Source organism: Myodes glareolus, chromosome 10 (assembly GCF_982192425.1).
Source record: "Myodes glareolus chromosome 10, mMyoGla1.1, whole genome shotgun sequence".
NCBI classification, from domain to species: domain Eukaryota; kingdom Metazoa; phylum Chordata; class Mammalia; order Rodentia; family Cricetidae; genus Myodes; species Myodes glareolus.
Window position 1 is genome coordinate 42,650,211 of NC_142035.1, and position 23,951 is coordinate 42,674,161.

Below are 23,951 nucleotides of genomic sequence, written 5' to 3' on the forward strand. Positions count from 1 at the left end.
CACGTTTGTTAGGCAAGCACTCAACTAGAGATCTGTATAATACTCTTTATAATACCAGTCCTGGTTCTAACTGTTTCTAAGACAGGCTCTCATTATGGAGTTCTGACTGACCTTCGCTTCTAGTTTTCCTGCCTCAACCTAAGCATGGACTCTGCCCAGCTCGGCTGTTGTCATTTCTCATTTCTAGACAGTGCGTCAGGAGGGTGACACTTTTAGTCTGTGTAGTTATTCACTCTGGGCATCTTCTGTGGAACCTGTTTTGAGACCACTTGTGAATCTGGCCTTTATGGTTTTCAAGATGACCTGTCCGAAGATTCCTGATGCTCTTGCCGGAGGTAACTCACAGGACAGACATTTCCCTATCCACACAATATTTTATTAAATAAAACATGATTTCTATAGTGTGCAATAAAACAGACGTACAGAGAAAGACCTTATCTGAGTATAGATAGCCACAGGCTTAGAATATCTGGACTATCTCATCAGTCTTCAGGGTTTGCACCATAACTGTATCCTTTCTCTTCCTTCAACAGATAGGGGAATTCAGGAACATTACAATCAAGAGCCTATGAAATGCTATAACATCACTCACGTAAACAGAGCTTGTTAAGTCTGTTTACAAGACAGGATCTTAAAAATGAATGTTCCCTTGCTCCGAGTTCACTAACTCTCATGAAGGAATTTCACTAGGGGCATGTATTTTGCTCCCAGAATAGGAAAATTTTGATATAGTTCTCAAAGAGGTTATGAAGCACAGGAAGAAAATTCAATGCCAAAAGAAGGTGGCCTAAAGCAATTTCTGGCTGGAGCTACTGTGATTTTATCTAATAACATATGTAATGAAAACATGCTACACACCATCAATTATTACCTCGGGATAATGCAGGCATCACTGGATAGCGCTTTCACCCTATTTTATCAAGTTTATACCTTATCTTTTGACTGCTGTCTCTGCCTCAGATGCTGCCCAACTCCAGGGGCTCCTTCAGGTACACGTCACCTGGCCTAGAAATCCATGGCCATTTGGCCCTGTAGCCAGCATTTGCTTGGTGCAGATACCCAATACAACTACAGCAACTACTCGTCAGACACTGTTTTCACTGCAGTGAACTAAATTCATGTGAACTCTCCCACTCTCAGGCTTACTGCAAATTAATTCTCAAAGCTCCCCCCATCTTAAAAGACAGACCACACTAGTTGGCAAATATGTCCAAAGTTCCAGGCTGAAAAACAATAGTCTCAAAAGCAAATGAGGTAACTCTAAAACCAGCCTTCACCCCTGAACTGTATTGTTTTCATAGGTTAATGTAAATCAAAATGTGTGCTATGAAGTCAAGTATGGTTCATTTAAAATAAGTAAGGCTCACAAATAGCATACAATATCTTGGAGTAACTCTAACCAATCAAGTGGAAGACTTGTATGACAAGAACTTTAAATCTTTGAAAAAAAAATTGAAGAAGACACCAGGAAGTAGAAAGATCTCCCATGCTCTTGGGTAGGTAGAATTTACATAGTAAAAATGGCAATCTTACCAAAAGCAATCTACAGATTCAACGCAATGCCCATCAAAATTCTAGCAAAATTCTTCACAGACTTTGAAAGAATATAAAGCAAAGAAAATCAGCCTACAAATCACAATCCCAGAGAACCTAGACAACAATGAGGATGCTAAGAGAGACATTCATAGATCTAATCTATCAGGGAAGTATAAAAAGACAAGATCTTCTGAGTATATTGGGAGCATGGGGACCCTGGGAGAGGGTGGAAGGGGAGGGGAGAGGAAGGGAAGGGAGCAGAGAAGAATGTATAGCCCAATAAAATCAATAAAAAAGTAAGTAAGGCTAATCACAAAATAAAGCTGATCTTAAAGGTTTTTTTTGCTCTGTTTGTTGCATATCTACTTGAAATATTTATATAAATTATTCTATTTTCAATAAAAACTTGGGAGTCAGATATTGGAGTAAAAAACCTGGTAGATCAAGAAAGTGCAGAGGAATGACCAGCTAACCCTCTCTCCACATTTCCCAGATCAAAAAGGACTAAAAAATACTTCCAAGCCCCTCCCTACTCCTTCCTGAGCCTCTCTATCATATCCAGGGTCCTCCAAAAATCTCTATGACTAATTCAGTTCAGTTAGTTACCGTCTCTGCTCCCTGATTCAAGGTTAACTTCATTAACAGTCTCAAGGTGTCACAGTGCAATCAAATATCCTGCAACATGTTGTGTGTGCTGTGTTATAACAACGCAGTTGTGGTTTGCATCTGTCAGGATTTCCAGCTATTGATCCCCTACTATGATGGTCAGTATTCTGAGTACGAGAAAATTCAGAATCAAAACAGCTTGACCTTAATGTCAGAAAACAATAACCTCTGCCGATCCTGAGGGTAGTATGGGTCCACCCAGTTGGATCACTGGGAAGTGGAAAAGGGGAATCCATTGCCCCATAGTTTACTGCTATCTTCTAATTGAGTGTTTGGGGTATATGTAGTGCTCTGTGGATACTCACCCAATGAGTGAAGGGATAGGTGAGTGGGTGAATGACCCAAGAGAGGAAAAAGGAAAAAGAAAAAAGATCCATATAGAAATATTGTAAGGCCTTATATTAAAATACAAAGCCTAGCCAAGCTGAGGAGTCAAGGAATATTTTCATTTTATGTGAAACATAAGTTAATTTTTTAAAACATATATTAAGTTTAAAAGTCATTCATTGTTAACCCAAATACTGTATTTTCAATAAATAGCCCTTTAATACTGTTATAAAGTATTCAATCATGACAAAACTTGTCATTTGTCTTTCTGTGAAAAGGTATATAGCTCAGCTAATAAAACTAATTATTCCAAGGTCTTAAACTAGACATAATTTCCGAGCCAGTGTGGTTCAAGGAGCCCTACCACTCTCATGCAGAACACAAAATGATAGGAAAACTCAGAAGTGGTTAAAACGTGCCCTGCCCCTGTTCCTAGCTTCCATCAACAGAGGCTTCACGCCTGTAAAAGTTCATGAAACTTCTTTGCAAATCAAGCAGCAATTGGAATAAAATCTAAGATGACTCAGTAAAACCTAAGGGCCTCAGGACCAAAATATAAGCAGACTGGATATATGACTCTGTGAAACCTCAGAAGCATAATTGAAAAATTACTGGGTTAATTTGCTTTTCTATAGCAAATGGTCCCTGAAAATGATGCTATAATTTATCACTCAGCCATGAGGATGAAAAGTTCTTGGTGGATAGCCAGGCCTTGTCTAATTGCTTAAATCCCAGTATATGATGGTTTCATTTAGCCTCGGTGAGCTTATAGATGTCCATGTTTTCGGTTTTCTTTTCCAGTTCTAGCAATCTAACTTTTTATTTAAAAAAGGCAAACATTAACACCAATAAGCACTCAGCAATAAAATATATTTGGACACAGAAAAGATTAGTATTTGTACTAGCTCACCGCTATAATCAGGACTTTTTTTTTTTTTTATCTTTTCCAGCCATCTTAGAGGATGACCATTGCCACGGTCTTTCCGACTCCAGCTTTGCCCCTTAGCAGGAAAATTCCCAACAGCAGTCTGAACCTTTCTTCCAAAGACAGTTGCTGCGAGTCCTGATGGTAAAATCACTGCTAATATTGAGAATATATTTTGGGGTCCAATGAATTTTTCCAGATACTTCTCTATGTGTGCGTGTGCACACACGCGCGCACACACACATGCACACACACACAGAATTTCCCTCTCCTCGCTCTTCCTCCTCTTTTCTTTCTCTCCCTCTCCCTCTTCTGACAGAGTGTTACTATACAGTTCCAGTTGATTATATAGTGGAACTCACTTTATAAACCAGAACTCACTATATACTCCAGAATTTACAGAAGTCCTCCTGCCTCTGCTTTCCAGGCGTTGGGATCCAGGCTTGTACCAGCATGCCTGGCTCCCACTCATATTTTTTAATACAATAGGCTACATACCTGAGATTCGTTATTGTCTCTCTTTCTAGGTGAAGGAATATTTAGTTATGTGACCACTTTGTATATTAGTTTATTCCCCTGTAAAGTGAGAGTGATAATACTTGGCTTGCAGGGCTGCTCTGAGGGAGAGTTGGTGGGTTAAATTAATACACACGGAGCTCTTGTTTATGTCAGTGTTGAGGACTGGGCACAGGGCACTGTGCTCGGCAGGCAAGTGCTCTACTACTGAAGCACACTACCCACCCTCACATAGGGCTCCTAAACTTAGACCTGATGCCTGTTGATAAGTGGCCTAGACTCACTATTTGTAACCGCTATGTACCACTGAGTCTGCTAAGTCGCAAGCATACAAGGAAGAAAAACATTTTGCCTGCATGTATGCCTGTGGATTACATGTGTACAGTGCCCCAGGATGCCAGAAGAGAGCATCAGATTTCCTGGAACTGGAGTTGCAAACACATGTGAGGTGCTGGGAATCAAGCCCAAGTTCCCTGGAAGAGAAGTACGTGTTCTTCACCATTGAGTCACCTCTCCAGTTGCCTTCACCCTTCCGAAAATATATTTGAGACAACAGTAAGCTGTCTGCACTGGCCTTGACTTTGCAGTTCTCCTGTCTCTGCCTCCCAAGTGGGATAGAGCTGGCACCAGATAGAAAGCATCATGACCAGCTTGTTTGGATACTGACTCATCAAAGAAAGTTAGAAAGACTGTGGGAAAGTCAAAGCTGTCAGCATGTTGTATGTGGTAACTATTGCCACGTTTAATTGTGATGTATTGGAGAATATTCTTCATGTTCTAGAAATACAGATGGATTTACTCATGAATAAAGTAATATAATAAAAATAATGTCTTCTGCCTCCAGCAATGACTTCAAAATAATTTGCCAAGTTTCAGACAAGAAACACAAATGAAAACAGATTTGTCATGAGTTGAACATTGTTGACATGGAGGGAGGGGATGGTGCTCTATCGTCTGTTTTCTTAGTGCATGTTTAGGATTTAACATTTTTAATAATCAAGAAGTTCTGTGGAAAATTCACATATTGGTGGGAGCTAACAATCTCTAACATTTACTTTGTGTGTGTATGTGTGTGTGTTTGTTTGTTTTTGGCTTATTTTGTTCTTTTTTGGGACAGGGCTTCTCTGTGCAATAGCCCTGGCTATCCTGGAACTCACTTTGTAGACCAGGGTGGCCTAGAACTTGTAGAGATCTGCCTACCTCTGCCTCCAGAGTGCTTGGATTAAAGGAAGGCCTGTGCCACCATGCCCTGCCTAACACTTTCAATGTAACCATTTGAATAGATCATGAAAGACATTTTGACTTGGAAAAGGTGAATGGGTGGGAGAAATCTACAGGAGACAGAAGGGACTAGGTAGGGAAGGGTAGGAGGATGGCAAGAGAATGATACCATATTATTGAGAGAGGAAGGGTTTGGAAAGGAAGACACAAAACTGTTTTAAAAAGAAAATCAGTGAAACTTTTAGCTAGATCCTACTTCTAAAGCTCCTGAGCACCAAGACTTACTTGAATTAAACAAAGTGAGCATAGATTCCCTCTCCCAAGTTCTTCAGGCTCATCTTAAGGGATTTGATAGGAGCTTCTTTGAGATTTGGGTTATCTTGGGTAATGTCTGTTTGAGCCGCTATAACAAAATACTATATCCTGGATTGCTTACAACAATAAAATGTATTGTTCCCATTGTGGAGACAGGGTAGTTCAGGACACACAAGCCAGAAGACATAGTATCTGTTAGGGGCTATTCCTAATAGGCAGTGCCTTCTGACTATGTGTTCGCATGATGGTAAATAAACTTCCCAGAGTTGTTTTTTATAAAGGAATTAATTTCAGGATCCAATCACCTCCCAGAAGGCTTAGCTTCCTAATACTATCAGCTCAGAGGTTAGGACTCAGTATGTAAGCGGTGTGGGACACACAATTCTAAAGAGTGTAAGAGGATAGGGCCAGCTCTGGGTTAGATGTTGACCAGCAACTGGATTATCTGAGATTAGTTCTTCTCTATGAGGCTGGCAGCTTAACTGCTGGTGAAGAATCAGCGTGTCATTGCTCAGAAGAGAGCCGAGGTGAGTCAGCTGCTGTCAGTGCCGAGTGGTCTTGTGTGTCTCCTGTTTGGATACAGTATGAGTTTTGTATATGTTTAGTGGAGGATGCCTTGGTCTTTTTGTCAAGAGATACATTTTTCACTTGCTGGGTATATACCTAGGGAGCAAAGACACTGGTTCCTAAAGACATTAGAGCTAGCTTGGGCTCTCATTGGCAATCAGATGGCATTTTGGGAAGACTTCATACTTTGGGCAAACTTTAGTTTTAGTTGTGTTCTGTATAAAGAGCAAATGTATACGCATCTGAAATGGCAAGGGGGTGGTGGGAAAAATGGTTTCTGATTAACGTGAACAAGTATCAGTCTCACAGCTGTGAGAGAGAATAGCCTAATCAATTATATAGCAAGCTCTACATAGAGCAGACATCTCATTAAAATAAAAAATGGAAAGGGGTCTCGCTAATGGGTCCAGCAGTCCTGCAGATTGTCTTAGACACTGTGAACAGAAATCTGGGTTGTATTTCTCTAATGCACTTCACACTACTAGCTTCACACAAAGTGCAACACCATCAAGAAATAAATGGGATCAGCTCAACTGGCAGCAAGAGCAGGATTTCTCAGGGAAAATCACCACTTAAGAAGCAAAACCCTCGCTGCCTTCCCATTTCCCATTTGTGTCTCTTATTGGCCACAGCAAACAAGCCCAGCTAAAAGGAGAAGGACAATGTAGTTAAAACAACGTTGTTCACATTGTAGTGAACAGGTAAAACTACTACGTTGTTCACATTGTAGCAAACAGGTAAAACTACTACGTTGTTCACATTGTAGTGAACAGGTAAAACAGCTCGCCATTTTTATCTTCGTAGGCTGAAATGTTTTCCAAATGACTTTTTGTTCTGCTCCACAATTGAAATTCTGCTTTCGTTCATGGATGTTGCTGTACTTGGAATCTTAAGCGTTTATCAGAGGCTCATGTGGTACCACTTTGGGCTCCAGAACGGAATTATTGGAAAATGGGCACTCAGGTGGTCTTTAGGCCACTACAGATACGAATGGGAGGTTAGCTGGATTCTGACCTCTTCTTTCCCAGCCATGAGGTGAGGGGTTTGAGTCTTCCATGGTGTTGCTTCCTCACTGCAGGTTTAAAAGCAATAGGCTAATTAATCACGAACTAGATCCTCTGAAACCATGAGCCAACGCCTCTTTTCTCTTTAAAGTTGGTTACTTTAGACATTTGCTAATAATTACAGAAGGCCGACAGACACAAATGAAAAACAGTTTCTTCTCCCCACATCCAGAAAACAGAGTGTGTTTCTTATGTGGTCTAAATGGAAATTTACGGGTTAAAACAAAACAAAGCAAAACACTCTCAAGGAGATAGTATTCATAAACGTTGGGGACTTTGGAGGTGACTGGCTCCTCTCTCAGGAACAAGGCTAGTCTCCGTATAAAAGGGAGCTCCCTGCCTCTTTTTATCTTGTGAGGTCAGTGCCAAAGCTCTGCTACAAATGAAAGCCCAGCTCTTACCAGCCACAGAATGTGCTGGTGTCATGATCTCAGGTTTTCCAATTTTCCAAGACACAGGGAACTAATTTCTGTAGTTTATAAACTGTCCAGTTTGAGGCACTGTGAGGCATCCTCTCTCTCAAAGAGTCACGGTGGCTGAACACTATAGGAAATTCCAGGGCTGGGGTAGGGAGGGTAGGAGCTTGTTCTAACTCACACAGAAACAATGCCTTTCCAGGGAGTAGGGATTGAGCTCAGAGGTCCCTGATGTGAGAGTCTCGGGAACAGAGGCAGGAGAGAAATGAGAAAGTTGGGGAGTAACTAAATGTCGGATACAGGAAGGGGAAAGAAGAAAATTGGCCAGAAGAAAAGCAAGAGGGACAGATATACACAAAGAGCCTTCTGTGGCTGCTGTGCACTGTAGTCTTGGTAACCCCTTGATGCTCACAAAGTCCTCTGAATTACATGCTACTGTTCAGCACTTAGAGTGGTGGTTCTCAATTCATGGGTCATGACCCCCTTTGGGGGTTAAACAACCCTTTCACAAGGGTCACATATGAGATATCCTGCATATCAGATACTTACATTATGATTAACAACAGTAGCAATATTACAATTATGAAGTAGCAGTAAAAACTTTAAGGTTAGGGGTCACCCCAACATGAGGAACTCTGTTAAAGTGTGGCAGGAAGATTGAGAACCACTGGCTTAGAGGAAATAGAATACTGGAAAAGGTGGCTACTTCCTTGGGAATATTGTTGGGACTGTAGGAACACTGATCCGTGAGGAGAAATGTTTGAATCGATCTTCGTAACGGTTAGGGACACAAAATCATTGCTAAAACGAAACAAGCAGGCAATGCAAAAGAGATGTCTGTGCTGAAATTTGACCAACAAAATGCCTCCCGTTAAGAAAACCATTAAGTTTTGTGCTCAATTTGCAAAACCTTCATCAATGTCAGCAGAGAGAACTTCAGTTTAAGCCCTAGGATTCACACCAGTCATGTCCATGGTGCTTCCTGTTACATATTCTACTGTCTGTCCATCCATAGCCCGGCCTCCTGTGATGCCCCTTTTCCATCTTCTTTTGTCCCTCTGTCACCACCTGGCTGCCTGTGATGGCCTACTCCCTTGCTCTCATCACCGAGTTTCTCTTTCTTAGAAAAATTTCCTTATTTCCTCTAATCCTCATTCTAACTCAGAATGACTGGGCCCTAGAAACACTGAGAAACATACCGTTCTCATCAGTGGTCAGCACCAAATTCATGGCCAATACTTCTTGCATGACAGTCTCTCACACTGTTTCCTTTTCTCTTGTTTCCTCTATGTTTCTGCTTTCTAGTTTCATTTTTCTCTTAAAATAAATGTTGTCTTTTCATCTATGGGGCAACTTGAAAAACGGAATTACTACTAATATGTTTATCACCCTAATCGCCTTATCAGCACTGATTATTTACTCTTTGTGACATACATTCCCTTTAGATAAATATATTTCATTTGCCATAGCTTTCTCCTTTTTCATTTTTTTTTGGGACAGGATTTCTCTGTGTAATACCTGTGACTGTCCTGGAACTCACTCTGTAGACAAGGCTAGGCTTGAACTCACAGAGACCAACCTGTCTCTGTCTCCTGAGTGCTGGGATGACAGGTGTACGCCACCACACCTGGCCAGTATTCTTTATCCCAATTACCACAGCGTCCCTCAACACACAAGTCCCTTACACCTGCATGATTTGATTGCAAGACCTAAAACATAGCCAAAGAGGAAGGAATATAGTATTTTCATTAGGAAGCAAAACACATAATAAATTTGCTGCTTTTATTTGTTTTAATGCACTCTCTTATAGCAAAGGAAGCCTACAAGACCATTCCTAAATTATGATACAAAACAGACTTGTCCTTGACAACTTTTTGGAATAACTTGGACTTTCATGGAGAGCAAGTTTCAGCCTGGCTGATGTCTTCTTTTCTTCTTTTCTGATGTGAGTGTTGGTACCATGCCTGGAAGCACAGCAGCCATCTTTTACCCATGATAATGCTGGTGATTACGTGCTGCCCAGTTATAAATGACAGATGCCGAATCCATCTGACAGAAGAGCCGAAGCGCCTATCTGCAATTCGCATTCAGCAAAGCCACCAATTGCCCACTTCCAGCTTCCTTCTGAAAGGTAGAAAATAAATCTGTATTTATGGAGGCCCTGCTGGGCAAATGCTTTCCTAACATGCCACATGCAATGATGGATAAGACATCATTCCTATTCTGAAACCTCCCTACATCTGGGGTCCCATCCATTTAGCTGAAAAGCACTGTGATAAAAGAAAAAATGAGAAGGGTAAAAATAGGTAAATGGGAGTACTAACTTAGTTATATGGTTTTTTGGAAAAGTTAAATCCAAGAGAAAACCTGAAAATAAGGACTTAAGTTCAGGATTAAAGGAACTGGCAGGATGAGTTGGAAGTAGGAAAAGAGAATCATCAAATGAGGGTGCAGAGATAAATGAACAGATAGGAGTCAAGTCAATCCTGTCCTGACCTGTGACACCAGCTCTGTAGTCTGGTGCCCATCTTAGTCTCCTGCCCATCTTAGGCCGAGCAGCTCATTCAATGCCGCTATACATTATGGACAAAGCGCTAGAATCAACTGATTATTAGCTCTTGCTGGTATCGTTTTGTCAAGAAATACATCTCCTTAGACATATTGAAATTTGTTTGCCATGATTTAATATAAACATCTCATAAAATCTTTTTAATATCTGAATGGGATTATTCAGGAAATGAACTTTGTTTCGGTTGCTTAACATCAAACCTGCTATTTAATAACCCCCTCCGAAAAAAGCTGAAAATAGAAAGCAGATTGTGGATGTCTTTTTTGAAGGTCTCTACTCTCATTATGAGCAGATGGCCTAGTTCTCTTATGACCTTTGGTGATGGTTGTGTGGATTACCAGATTCATGAAATATATTGCCACCAGGGAATTGTGCCTAAAAGTAGAGTCGGTGGAGGTTCATTCAGAGTCACCTGTGAGTGATATGGGCCACTATTGTGATGTGGGCCTAGAATGTCCTTGGATTGATGATGATCTTCTCGAAATCATCATTTCATTAACAGTAAGCGTTAAAAGCCTTCCCACAAATGGACTGGCTTGACACGGTCACTGTTTTAGTTCATTTTAAGCAAGGCAGCTCTTGATTCTTGTTTGGATTATTGTGGCAGCCTGGGACTAGTTGCATTTTTTTTTACAAATTAATAAATTATTCAAATTTCACATATAGCCAGGTAGTGTGGCCTACACCTTTAATCCCATAATCCCAGCACTTGGAAGGCAGAAACAGTCATATCACTGAGACTTCGAGGCCAGCCTGGTCTACAGAGCTAGTTCTAGGACAACCAGAGTTATACAGTGAGATGTTATCTCAAAAAACTCATATATATGCACTGTATTTACATAATTTCTCTCTCTTCTACCTCTAATCCCTTCCACATGCCCCTCAAATTCATACACACACACACACACACACACACACACACACACACACACCCACACACACCCCAATACATACATAAATACAACCTGATGGATTTGTTTAGTGTTGCTGGTATGTATGTGTTTTTATGATTGACCATTTGGTTTTGGTTAAGCAACAAGCAGTTGGGGGCTCTTCCCTGGAGAATGCTGTTTCTCCCTGTATCATTAACTGCCTGTAGCTCTTCATCTAGGAGTGGGATTTTCTGAGATTTCCCCTATCTACACTGGCCTGTCAACTGGTGGTGTTATTATTCAGATTATATTTGGGCAACCACCTTGTTGAGATTTCATGAGTGTAGCATTCCCATCACATCTAGAAAATACAACCTCATAGCAGACTTCCTGGTCCTCTGTTCCTTTCAATCTTTCCATTTCCTCTTCCCCGATATTCCCCGACCCCTAGGCATAGGATATGTAGTAGATGCACCAACTGGACAACCTATAATCAGTTCCTCTGAGTTTTGTTGACCATTTGACTTATTGTGGCTTTCTGTAACGATTTGTGTGTGCTCCAAAAAGAAGCTCCTTAGGCGAGGAGTGAGAGCTACGTTTATCTGCGGGCATAAGGGTAAGAATTTAGAATGCAGTTAGTAACTAGACTGGGTTAGGAAAGTGGCAGCTGTAGATTCTCCTCTAGGAACTGTGACCTCATTGGCTATGGGTAATTGGCTGGGTTTGCAGTACCAGGGATGCCCTCCTTCCTGTTGAGAGAATCTTAAGTTCAATTAGCCGGCTGTTGGTTACCCTCAAGATACTGCACCTTTAGGGATAATTTGCTGGGCTGGTCATTGTTGTGGTTCACAGGCAGCCCAGCTGGCAAACAATGCTAATTGCCTTCCTCCCGTGGCAGCTTGCATAGCACCTTCCAGTACTAGGAAGGCAAGTCCTCCAGAAGGAGGTTTTTTGATCACATTCAACTCAGTTCATCAAGTCCTGTGTCTGAAGTGCATGGTGCCTTGAGCAATAGGGACTTCCCTTCAGCTCCTGGGAGGTAACCTAGGGCAACAGCAATAGCCTATATTGTTTTGGGAGTTGCTTAGACTCTCCTGACCAACAACTTGAAAGGAAGTTTCTCATGCCTGGTACTCAGGATTTTGCTAGACAGTCCCTGGCTCTTAGAGGGAACATTATCACTCCAAATGATGTAACCTCATTTTAGAGATGATCCTCCCAATCTCTCTCTCCCTCACATATACATTATATAAAATGGTAAATACAAAAGAATATAATCTCCTATGTCCTCTTCAAATATCCTTAATTCTATTTATCCTTCCCTCGTTCCTTTCTTCCTTCCTTTCTTCCTTCCTTCCTTCCTTCCTTCCTTCCTTCCTTCCTTCCTTCCTTCCTTCCTTCCTTCCTTCTCCTTTTGTATTGTTGTTCTTCCTCCGTCTTTAACTGAAGCCCACCCCATTCCCCATTTGTCCCCTCATGTCACCAGTATACTGCTATTCCCTTCTCTAGAACAGAGTCTTCCCCACTCCATGATCCATTTTTACTATTTTTTCCACTATGGTAACTCCAGGTTATAAGCTTACATCTGAAAATTAGGAACTGGGAACCACAAATAAAATAAAACTTTTCTGGGTGTGGGGTTAGGGAGATTACAGAGAGGCCATCTGAGGCCTCTTCCTCATGATCTCTCATTCTCTGGTCTGGTCTGTAGGCATGCCTGTTTCCAAAAGCAGCAAATGAACAAATTCCAAAAAACATGTGCTTTCCAAGCTTATGTCTCTGCGTATGTCATGCTTGATACCACCCATTGATGGAAACAAGTCACATGACCACCATCAACCTTGTATTCATGGAGACAGAGGAATCAGGGATGGAGAGGTGGCTCTGCTGGCCAAGTGATTGCCTTGCAAGGGTGAGGGCCTCAGTTAGCATCCTCAGCACCTGTATAAGAAGCTGGGCATGACAGAGGGCACCTGTGATCCCAGCGCCGAGGATGCAGAAATGTGGGGGAGGGGTCCCCAGGGTTTACTGACTAGCTAGTCTAGCTGAATGGGTAAGATCTAGGTTCAGTAACAGTCTCTCTCTCCCCCACCAAAATAAGGTGGTGAGTTATCAAGGACGCCACGTGTCAAACTCTAGCCTACATCTGGACATGCGGCATACGCATGTGTACCTGCTCACACATCTGCACATACACAGATCGATGGATATAGACAGACAGAACAGATGCAGGAAATAAACTTAGAGCCTTGCATGTGCGAAGCAAGCGGTTAACCACTGATCTACACCCCTGGTCCCTAAGATGCCTCTTAAGAGATAAAATTATGAAAACATTACAAAAATTCTGCATAATTTGTGGCCATTTTTGGGAATCAGTCAAGCACAGAAGTATGTTGAAGTTCATTGGGGATTATGCCTGGTGCTTAGGCAGCACACTAAACTAATTACGTTCATTTCAGGAAATGAAGTTTCAGGGCTTTTTATCAGTATGTATAGACGCACACATCCATCGATGAGGCCTGCTCATGACCCAGAAGATGAGAGTGAGGCCCTCTGAGGAATTCACTTTCCAGTTTCGAACTTTTGAACAATAGTTCAGGACTCAATGCAAACACTATTTTAGTATAGCTAAACTTGCCAGTCAATTTAGAGTCGAGATGGATTGTTATTCATAGTGCCCAGCCACACCTGGAGGATGTATTTCAGCAGATTTCTAGACTTCACCCAGATATTCTAATGGGGTTGACCTAGGATGAGGCAGGAGAATTTATGATAAGTTCTTAGAGGGGGCTTCTCATATGATCAGATGTCAACACCACCTCAACTAAATATAGTAAATAACCAGCCTGGAGTCGTTACTGTGTAGAAGAGTTACTGTGTAGAAGAGCCATGACCACTCCTAGCTCAAACTTAGCGTTAATTCTCTATGATTTTATCCCTCAGGCATTTCAATAGAGCTAGGCAGTAAGTATCCCCCATCACAGAGGATGCTCTACTGGGACACACAGTTATCTCACCTGCTCATTTCTGCAGGGTTTCCACTCATCTGAGTACCTCCTTTTTTTCCCTTCAGTTTCCTATTAAATGAACAGAAAGGATGACAATATGGAGCAGCTGCAGGAACCAAACCGGAAGTCTTCAGTACCCAACAACAAAAGTGAGTTGTGACAGTGAGCTCACTTTTCAGTTAGTAACCTCTATCGGAACACACAAAAGATCGACGATGAATCCCAGAGAGTCTGAGCCTGACCTCTGCTAATCAGGAAGAATAGAGACGAATCACTTGCCTGCTCTTTGGTAAGAGCAAATGCTTTTCAAGTGCCGTATTTGCAGTTCCTCCTTGGTCAGAAGAAAATGAGCACGCTACTGTACCCTGATAATTGCAATTGAGAGGGGGCTTTTATCAGCACTGGGCAGAAAATCATTGTCTATTCTTTACTGTAATCAGTGGTCTATTTAGAAAATACACCCTCTATCTGGGCACTTCTACTTTCTAGGTAAAAGGGTGCCATAGTTGTCTAGACAATTAGCTCTTTCTCTTTGGAGTTTCCAAAGAAAAGAAGAATGGTTTTTGCTACACGTGTGCCACTGCCTGACACCACTCTTCTGCTAGTAGAGATATGGTTAACTTGGCAGAGCTCAATGCTCTAACCTTAGACTCCCCAGCAACCATGCAGTTGGACCTCCTACCACAGCCCTCCAAAAAATTTTGGTTTTCCTTCTTCACATGTTCCTCAGTATCCAGTGTTTGCTTGTATTTGGCCAGTTAGCAAACCGTTTCTCCCTGCTTGAGGGTGAAGCCCTACAGCTGTGATGTTTGGGCTGCAGTTAGTATAGTTATGTCAGGGTTACCATATAGGATTTCCTTTCAGATTCACAAAGCGATGTCTCAGGGCACCTTGGGAGATACACCAAGAAGTGGCTATAGCCACATTATGTGGCAGACTTGCTTTTAGCTTTTGGAGAATTCACCACTTTGATTTCCACAGTGGCTCCTCTGTGTTCCATCCTACCAGTAGTGAACGAGAGGTCTTCTTCCCCTTACATCTTCACCAGCATTTGTGGGAGTCATAGATCCAAGAGGAGAACCCGCTGTTACGGCCACTTTGCTTAATCAGGATAATTTCTAACAGTATTCTAAATACTATTCTTACACCCATAGATGTGTTTAGCTCTCACACTTTATTAAAGAAGCTCTTTGCAGCAGATAGTGACTATTACATAATCCATAACTTATCCAGGTGTCCATAACAAGTGACTGTGCTTTCCAACCCAAACTGACACACCTACAATACAACCCCTATGCCTAAGGCTTAGGGAAGGACCAGGATACTTGCTATCTTATTGTTACATTACTGTGGAGATACAGCATAACCAAGGCAAACTCTTATGAAAGAAACTATTTAATTTAATTAAGGGCACTTGCTCACAGTTTTAAAGGAATAGCCCATAATCATCATAGTAGGAAAAAGACAGCATGGCACAGGAACAATAGCTCAGAGCTTTACATACTGATCTGTAGGCAGAGAGAGAGAGAGAGAGAGAGAGAGAGAGAGAGAGAGAGAGAGAGAGAGATTGAGTGGTAGTCTGAATAAGTTCGGCCCCCATAGACTCACGTATTTGAATGCTTGGCCTATCGGGAGTCGTACTATTAGGAGGCAGAGGTAGAAATGCTGTAAAAACAGAACTCATGTATGAAATGATAAAAATTGAATTAAAACACTAAACAAATTTATTTCTTATTGCACATTTATTAATATAATGATTTACTATTTTTATTTCTAATCATATATTCTGGAAGTCTCTCACCTTGTTTTCATTAATTAATTTTTTAATTTATTTCTTAGTGTATGTGTGTGTGTGTGTGTGTGTGTAGGGGGGCATGTGCCGTGGCTGGTGTATGGAAGTTTGAGGACAAATGACCAGAATTCATGTCTCATTTTACCATGATCATTCCAAGGATTTTAATTCAGTTGGTTAGGCTTGATGGCCCGTGTCTTTGCCGGGTGAACCATAGTTGTTTTATCCCTTGCTTGCTTGTAAAAACCAGCAGCATAGATTCTGTCCCCTTGCACTAAATCAAAGACATGGTTCCAAGATACTTACCTAGCTGATTAACCTTATCCGCCTCCATTACAGACAGTGGGAGTGTCTTTCCGGGCAGACCCTGTCAAACGTCCCTGCCATACAGACACAGAAAGCACACGGCTGCAGTAATTATGTTGAAGAGTGAAGATGTAGGTTGGCGCAGCATGATTAGGTGGTTAACAAGAAAAATAGGGACGTTTCTGCTCCGGAAGCACAGTAACTTTGCCCAGCTGTGGAATAATGCCCATCATAGGCGACTATTTCCTCGACTGGATAAAGCATCTCTTTATCCAGTGAGCACTGTGAGCACTGTGGGGGGGCAGGAGAAGCCCCGTCTCAAAGAAGCCTATGAGAAGCAGGGCTGCTTTCTGCACCCCAGTAACTCACTGCCCTACATCAACTGCAGCTTGATGGACAGCTTGTCTGATCTCTGCTCTGGCCTCCAACCATGTGGGAAGCTCTCTGTTATCTTCCAGATCTTTGCTAAGTCTTTCCTTTGCAGTTCTGAGAGTCAGCCTTTCAACCTTCTAGAGCAGGGATGGTTCTCAAGCTGTGCAGACCGGAAACTTAGTTGTGACCACCACACTAAGTGAGTTTTTCTTTATGAACTTCTAATACTCCATAAAAAACGATTGGTAGTTGGTGAGGAGAAGGCATTGTTCTTGAGTAAGCCACAGAGATAAAAAAAAAAAAATCCCTTATTACAATAATAGTACTCAAAGAGATCACTCATGACCCCAGTGGGTGGTAACTCAGTGTTTTCTAGGTAAAAATAAGTTTTAGTTTCCTGGTTCTTTACATGACACTAAGCTATCGACCCTGACTTTCCATTACAAATGTTGTTCTGAGAGTCTAGACAATCATAAGGAGAGAATGCAACAGATTAAACAGTTACAAGAAAATACATCAAGAATATTGTTCTATCATCAAAACTGGCTGTCAACTGTGCATTTAAATATTTTTATTTTGAAAGATTAAATGTTCAAATAACAATATAAAATTTTCATGAATCATTTCCTAAGGTTCACATGTTGCCATGTTGATTTGCTCTCCTTGTCCACAGTACAGATGTGACTGTCTGCCTGTTGCTTCCCCAATCCCTCCCTTTATTTTTCTCTCCTTTTATCTCTCCCTCTCCTGTGCTCCTGTGTCTATGATTTGGTCCTTTGTATTGTTGAGTTCTGTGTAGGCAGATTTCACCAACCACAGATATAAATATTTGGGAAAAAATTGTATTTGTACAGGTACAGACTTCTTTATTGTCATTGTTTCCTAAATAATCCAGTATAACAACAATTTACAGAGCATTTAATATATATAAATACCTAGAGGTGATTTAAAGCATCTAGAAGATATGAATAGCCCATATGTAAAAACAATTCCATTTTGTATAAGGGTCAGAATGTTGTCAACATTTTCCCTAAATGTTTCTGAACAAATCCACACAAACAACCATGTATTCTACTGTATTCTACGTAACTGCTGTGCAGTGATCAGACCAAGAAACTCAATATCAGCACAATATTATTATTTTGAATAGATACGCAAGTTTTGATGATTGTTTCTACGTCTTGAAGAGAAGTTAAAATTTTTGTTTAGTTTTTATTTAACATGGAAAAGTATATTATGTTCTTTTGTGGTATTTATATTTTTGACAAGCCCATGATAATTCTTCACCATCTGATGACATCACATGGGAACTTAGTCAGGAATGAGTGAGTATACTTAAAATCTACAGACATGATTAGTTTCTCCAGATTGCTATAGCTGTGGCTTACATTTTGTAAAACTGATCCTTCTGTCTTCACTGTATTCTTTGGCATACAAGTATATATACAGCTCAATTAGAGGAGAATAAATGAACTTAGGGGTTTGAGACAGTCTGTAGTAATTGGGGTCAATCCTTTGATGTAGTTGGCAATCAATGCTCTATTATAAAACACAGATCTCAGACTTCGATTGGCAGGCAATCACCACTCAATATATCACTCCTACGAAGAAACACACCTAGAAATAAAACTTAGGGCAAAATACAAAGTTAAAATTGTATCAGCAAAGTGATTTTATAGTTTAAAAAATTTTAAGGCGGTTGTACCCTTTGAGAATAAAATTGCTGATTCCATACAGTAACCTAATTTTAAGGAGATTTCCCCTTAGAGCTAAAATCCCAGTTATAATGTAGAAAAAGAATATTACTTATAAAAAAATGCTCTGATATTAAAGCACAGAAAGTGAGCTCTGTTTATGTACAGCGTGTCTGTATCTACATATGTAACTACATCTCCCTCACCTTGTCACTGAGTATGCTCCTATCGGACTGAAGTGCCTCTGCTGTCACATCATTGGAGTAAGGGCTTCCCCTTAATGATTTTGATGTTGAAACAGAATGAAAGACAATCAAGAAACCAAGAAGGTCAGGAGCACAGAAAGCTGTGGCAAATGCTCATCCTCGGGACTCCTACAGGTTAACAGAACTGGAAACAGGAACTGCAATGTTGAGAACTGAACGTAAGTTATCTTTATATTTTTATAGTATCACTCATCGTTTATGATATATATAATATCACTCATCATGATAATATAGTATCACTCATCATTATAATAGCATATTATACTATGAACCTTGAGACGGAATTTTCTTATCTGTATATAATGTGATTAGAATTGGGGACCTACTCCTATCCTGACAGTATTGGAAGGTGAAGGGTGTCCCATGTCTTCAGGCATAGGTGCTATTGTGATGTTTTAAGCATTTCTACTTTCTTTAGCCCATTGTGCTATCTTAATGATGCTAATAAGTGGGTTGTAGTTCTGTCCAGTCTCAGAAAGTTGCTGTCTGATGTGAGAATATACTGATTATAAGTAATCAGTACACGGTGCTGCTGCAGCTGCTGGTACTAATGCCAGGAACTCAATGATCAAAGTGTCTGTCAGATTAAGAGGACTGGAAAGCCTCTCAATAATTTGTGCAGAATCCCAGATCAAAAGAGCGGAGGGCATTGCCACTCACAACCATCACCCAGAGAGCATTATTATTCATCTGGGACCCGGACTTCAAGGAGATGCCCCACACAGCATACGCTTGTAGACTGTGTAATTTAACAGGCTACAGTGTCATGAAAAGAAAATTACAGCGTTGTACTGTAGCCCCAGGTAATCTTATTAATCTTTTTGACCTTTCCTTTTGCTGTTGAATTGGTTATTTCTAATATGAAGATAGCATTATCATTCCTTATTGAAGGAGGACGTAAGGAAAACCCAGAGAGCACTGAAATGGTCTTTAACATGTGACACTTGTCTATGGAGGCAGTGTGCTTGTACAGGTGACACTGTGGCCACACAAGTCAATAATTCATTTGTGTGCCTCATTCCTGCCCATCGCTTTCTTATTGCAACAGAACTCTAGATGCTGACATAGGACTCTTATCTAGCAAATGTAGTGGTTTGGAGAAAAAAAAATTAAGTCATTAGTCATGTATTTTTAGTTTTTCTGAAAGGAATAAACTAAAAATTCCTTTTTCCTTAAGAGACCCGAAATGGGACGCAGAGCCCTTGGAGGGCTTCAGACACATCACAGAGGGGTCCATGACAGAAACCCCGCATCTCCTTAGGTTCCCCTCAGATATTCTTCTTTCTTTTGGGCGTCACTGGTCTTCCTGTCAGAGAAACAGCATGTCGCAGATTTCCCATCATGTCTGACAACTGAAGCTTTATGAAGATGTCCAAGGTAGCAAAGCTCCAAAAAGCTGCTTTCCTGGAAAGGATATGTGATTTATGGATTAAGAATTGGAAAAGAAACTGGAAGGAAACAATCGATTTTATTGTGCTTTGAAGTCTTTGTCAGGTTGGACATCTCTTTGGTAATATTTTTAAATGTATCTTTTTACCTTTATTATTCTTATTCTTTTCTCTTCCCCACCTGCTACATGACGCCACACTGGGCACTCGCAGTGCGGATGAGCTTAGGCGCACGCACACATGGTTTACAGGCGTGGAGCTGAAGGTCACTGCATGGTGCCTGCTGTGCCTGGGGCCCAGCACAGGAAAATGACATGGGTGAATGATTTTAGAAACCCGTCTAACCACCTGTTGCCTATAAGTGAGGGGCTGGCTATGTATAGATTTGCATGGATTTTTACCCCCAAAATAAAAATTATCAGAACATAGCCACATCCATTTCTTCATATATTGCCTAGGGCTTCTTAGACTTCAAAGAGAAAGCTGAGCAGTGTGATAAATATTATATAGTTCCAAATGCCTAAAATTTCTTAATTTTTAGCTCATTTTTAATTGATATAAAACTTTTAACATGACATCTAAACTGTGAGGTGATATAAATGATTCATCAATATTGTCCATAATTATAACATTGTATAGTACATCACTGTAAAAGTATCCCTTTTCCTTATTATGGCATGACCAGTTAACATGTTATCTGCCCTTCTACTAGGCTTTAAGATAGTGCTTCATGCCTTTAATCCCAACACTTGGGAGGCAGAGGCAAATGGATCTCTGTGAGTTCAAGGCCAGCCTGATGTATAAAATGAGTTTTAGGAAAGCCAGGACTACACAGAGAAACCCTGTCTTGAGAAACAAACTAACTAACTAAAAAAGAAAGAAAGAAAGAAGTCTTTTAAGTGTATGATATTTTTTATTGTTGACGAATTCAATGCTGCATGACTGATCTCTAGACAGCATTCATTTTGCTTAGCTGGCCCCTCCCTTCCTCCTGCAGCAAACATTCTATTTTTTGATTCTATGAACCTGACTACTTTATATATTTCATGTAAATGAGATCACATAGTACAGTTGATTTTCTGTGACTGGCATATTTCACTCAGGATATCTTCAAGTTATCTACATTATTTCTAATTCCAGGGTTTTCTTTCCAAGGCTGAATGGTATCCCATGTTCTGCCATACCACATTTTCTCGATCTCCTGATGGATATTTAAATTCATTTTCACATCTTATTTACGGTGAATAGTGCCACAATAAATGGAAAACACAATGTGATATCTCTTCATACCTGTCAGGATGGCAATTATTAAAACACAAAAGTCAACAAGTGTTGACAAAGATATGGAGCAGTTGGAGTGCCTGTCTTCTGTTTCAGCCATGCAAAAATGGTACAGCTGCCATGGAAAATAGTATGGCAATCCTTTAAAAAATAAAAAAGTAGAGCTACCATATGATCACTACCTCCCTAGTGTTTATCCAAAAGAATTGTGCTTTGCAGCACAATACACAAAATATTTATTTTCTTGCTCACTGCAAAAGTTTTTTTCTGCCCTCTGTTCAAAGCTTAAACTCTGTTGTTTCCAGATCAATGGATTTAGCATCACTAAAGGACTTATTAGACTCAGTTATCTAGCCCCCTTCTAGATCTAAGGAAGGAAATTCCTAGACGTGGGAGCCAGCAATAGTGCTTCAGCATGACCCAGGCAATTATGATGTATAGTCAAGTCTGCTACTCCTGTGATCTAGAGCATCCTGGCCTTGATGTCATATGGGCAAGTGTACCAGTGGCGTCAACCTATTGGTCATTGCTGGCATCTTATACTATCAAAAGTTCACAGTCTAGAGCAGGAGAGAGTTCAGGGTACATATGAAAATTTCATTCAGCTGACCAGTTTCGTAGATTGAATTTCCTGTTAAACTCAGAATAAAATTTCATAATCACAAAATGTACATTTGCATACAATTCATTGTATACAAAGTGACTTAGGGTAGACTCAAAAAAACATATGCAGCTTGAAAATGCTACTTAGGAGGCAATAAATGTTGGCAGAGGCTGTTAGTTCGTTCCTGGCTACTCAGACCTGAAATTATCACTCAGAAACTATATTATTTGCAATACTGTTTGGCCACTAGTTTAAGTATATTTCTAGCTAACCCATCTCTATTATTTTATATTTTACCACATGGCTCATAATTTACTGGCAAGGTTCTGGTGCCACCTTATTTTTCCCAGAATTCACTTTAGTTTTCCCACCTAGCTCCACTCTGCCCTATCACAGGAAAAAGTCGCTTCTTTATTCCTTAACCAATAAAAGCAACACATATACAGAAGGACCTCCCACATCAAATAAACCCATGATATAAGTAAGGCCTGTGTGTCTCTGTGCATGTGCTAGTGTGCGCATAATAACTTTTTAAATCAAGGGCATGCCCTCCTTGCCATATCTGCTCCTGACTTAGGTTTCTGATATGCAGGGTATATTAAAAAAGAAATGTGGCCTCTTGTGGACATTCATCCTGCCTTATGTAGAACTACATAATTAAATAAAAGGTAGAGGTCCCTTTGAAGTTTGGGATCCAGACTCAAAACCCAGGTTGAGAAAGCCTACTCTGGCTCCAGATAAGATTTTCAACCTTCTCATTATTGATGTCCAAAGTTATCTAATGATGTGGGGTAGTGCTCTGTACCATAGGATGTGTACCAGCATCCTGGTCTCTGTGTATTAGTGATGCAAGCTAAAGATTGCCTCTATGCCATATAGGGAGCCCACAACTGGCCTTGAACTAGTAAGCTCCCATCTCAGCTTCATCCAGAGTCCTAGGATGATAGACACAAGCCACCATGCTGGCCCAGACTTTTAAATATTTATATTCATGGAGTCAGATTTTTTCCTCAGGCAGCCAGCTCACACAAAATGACAGAGACATATTATTAATTTTGAAAACTTGCCCTATAGCTTCGGCTAGTTTCTAACTAGTTCTTATAAATTAAATTAGCCCATTTTTATTCATTTAAGTGCTGCCATGTAGCTTGTGGCTGTTACCCTTACTCCTGCATGTCTTGCTTGTCCTCCATCTCCTGGAAGCTCTGCCATTTCTAGATTCCTCTCCCCTGCTCTCTCTAACTGGAAGTCATGCCTAACTTCTTCCTGCCTAGCTATTGACCATTCAGCTCTTTATTAAAGCAATCTAAATGTGCCTTGGCAATAATACATCGTGACAGTGTACAAAAAGATTATTTCACAATATTTTCCCCTTTTGTCTAAATAAATGAAAGGTTTTACTCTAACACAGTAAAATTACAGACAATAAGAACAATTATCGGGTAGTACCTAAATAACAATGGAAAGTTTTTAGCTCAATCAACTAAAACGATATACAATAAGAACAATTATCAAGTAAGAATTACATTTACAATGTCCAGTTCATTTGTGTTTGGCAAATTCAGAGAAAATACTCTATTATCTGTCCTATCTTGGTAAGTCTTAAAATTACATAAAGTTTTATACCTAATTCGCCTTCTGTCATAACTTGTACTTACCAATCCAAAACTATTTTTTTGCTTCAAAACATTTTTTAGATAAATATTTTTTTATGCCCTTAACTTTATATACTTTACAAATCTTATGTAAGTTTCTTTTCTGGATTTGGTAAAAAGTGAAACTATAACCATCTTGTCTTCAACTTCATCAGAGACCCAAAAAGGACATAATATTACATGAGTAAACAGGAAGTATAGAGCAAACGACTCCCAAAACTATAGAAACTACAGAAATAGTTGGATACTTGGACAGTCATTCAAGGTTCCTCTGAAATATTTGTGCATCCATCTTTGGCCTATAGGACTAGAATATCTCACAGACTTTTCTGTGGAGTAGGAATTTTGAAGAACTGTCCTACCTTGTCTTGGCAAACTTCAGCAGTCACTTCCTTGTGTGTCCTGTTCATCCAATTTAGATAACATACTGTCAGCAGCCAAGGCAAGGGCAGTTTCTTTGTTCAGTGACTAACTTTGCCACAATAAAACCTAAATCCATATGGAGGTTCTTTGATACTCACTATTCGTTTTTGAAGTAGATTGGTATTGCTAGAAGCAGATATGTCTCACTCTTATGAAAATACTTATCTA